The sequence below is a fragment of the Helianthus annuus genome, chromosome 4 (genome assembly GCF_002127325.2).
Source record: "Helianthus annuus cultivar XRQ/B chromosome 4, HanXRQr2.0-SUNRISE, whole genome shotgun sequence".
Lineage (NCBI taxonomy): Eukaryota > Viridiplantae > Streptophyta > Magnoliopsida > Asterales > Asteraceae > Helianthus > Helianthus annuus.
The window spans coordinates 179,603,086-179,605,373 of NC_035436.2; positions in this window are offsets into that span (position 1 = coordinate 179,603,086).

The following is a 2,288-nucleotide window of genomic DNA, read 5'->3' on the forward strand; positions in this document are numbered from 1 at the left end:
TGTGCATGTAGGATCGTTTGTTGACCCGAACGAGTCGTTCAGAAAAGTTTTTGCTCAATACGACAGGCGGAAACAGACGTATCGAGGTGATTCAGCTAGATGTTCACTTTAAACTGTCTTTTGATTGATTTGACAACGATTTACAGCAAGTCGACACTTCGGCAGTAGTTCGGCACTGAAACCGGAAAATTACAAATGACATCTCAGGACAAGTATTTATAGGCTAGTGGTTTCGCACGAAATGGTTGAAACGAAATCAGTTTCATGCGAAATAGTGATTTCATGCGAAATACCAAGATTTGATTTCGTGCGAAATACCCTTCACACCTATATTTGACATTTTTCTCGTAAAACGTGCCCTGATATATCTAATACTATACAAGACTCGATACAAGACGAAGTCGACAGACGTATGCACCAACAGACTCCCCCTCGGATGTTGACGAAGTCTTCGGTGTCGAGTCTTCAATCTTCAGTCTTTATCAGTCTTCTCGAACTCTTCCAAAGTATCTAACAATGTAAAGCATCCTCAATCTTCTTTCTTCTCTTCCTCTCCAGGGTATCGACCTGACTCTTATCTCACTCTAATTCTCTTGATCAGATCTCTTGATTCCTTAAGTTCATCAGCATCATCAGCTTGCGTGAACGTCAGGATCTGAACTTGGCTCTACAATCTTCAAACTCCCCTTTGTTAACAGACTCCCCCTTGACTTGTGCTCGGGATCGTGGTCTGGCTTTCACAGGATCAGAATCATGACCTGGCTCACATCCTGCTCAGGATCAAAAACCTAGCTAACCTGCACATTCTCTACCTCAAAATAAATTTCACAAATTTAAAAATTTGACAAATTTATACAACACTTGCAGGTAGACATTAATTAAATGATTTTACAATGTTAATCTCTGATGAACCACTTTGTAAAAAAAATTCAAAACATGATTTGACATTTGCAATTATGATGACCACTTGTAGGGATAATCATTCTTCTTTTCAAACAAATTTTCTTTTCAAACAATTTTTCTTTTCAAACAAACTCTCCCAAACCGTTTGTTCATCATGTTTAGCACTTGGAATTTTGAAAATCAACTTTTCAACATTAGTTGTCAAAAATAAGATGAAATAAAATCTTTTTGGATTTTCAAACTTTTATGCTAAAACACACTAAAATCTTTTTGGATTTTTGAATTTAAAGAAATACTGTAAAGAAATATTTACACTCTAGGATAATATTGTCTGTAAATATTTTTGTGAGCTTGTGTAAGAGGATCATATCAGTTTATGAGACAAATCACTAACACCGTCAAATTTAGTAGGACCTCCTTCAATACCCAAAGGTATTGGATGGCGGGGGTCCAAACTCTTTGATCCCCTCATAAGTTAACTACTATTAAAACTTTAACCCAGCTATTTAGGACTGTATCCCTGCTGACTCAGACTACTTAGCTGAGGGTAACGTCACCTTCAAAAGAGGAGCCCTACCACATTATGCATTAATAACTTAATTAATTATCTTTCAATAGTCCGACCCTTTAGGATTGTATCCTTGCTGACTCAAACTACTGGGTTGAGGGTAACGTCGCCTTCAAAAGAGGGACCTACTACAATAACTAAGATAATCTCTTAAACAAGTGGAAAAGTGCGAAAATAATCAAAGGTTACACTAACACACGAGTCGGATCCAAGTGACTCATATTGTCTATCTGTTTTTATTTTTATTTTTAGCATTTTAGTTTGTTTTATTTTCTTAGTTTAAAAATCTTTTTCTAACATTTTGGTTTGATTAGACGTTGAGGATAAACCGGTACTAAAAGCTCTTGTGTCCTTGGACGACCTCGGTATCTTACCAACACTATACTACGTCCACGATGGGTGCACTTGCCCATATGTGTGTTTAGTCTTAGTAAATATTGTGTTTTATAAATTTAAAACTTGGCTAAAAGTGTAAAAAGGGCTTAAAATATACATCTAAAATATATAACACCTTGCACACATCAAGTTTTTGGCGCCGTTTCCGGTGACACAAGGATTTTAAGAAAGTTAGGAATCAACAGCCTAATCATTTTTTTTTTATTTTCTTTTTAATTGTTAAGATTTTTTTAAATTTTCAGCTTCTGCAGAACTCAGCACGGGCCGTGCCCGCTGAACACGCCCTGTGCCCAATCTTTGGAACTGGCAATCCTGTTTTAAGTCAGACAGTAAGTTGAACACGGGGCCGTATCCATTCAACACGCCCCCGTGCCCAAGATTCAGTTGCTGAAAACAGAACCGTAAGATCCCGACGGTTGGT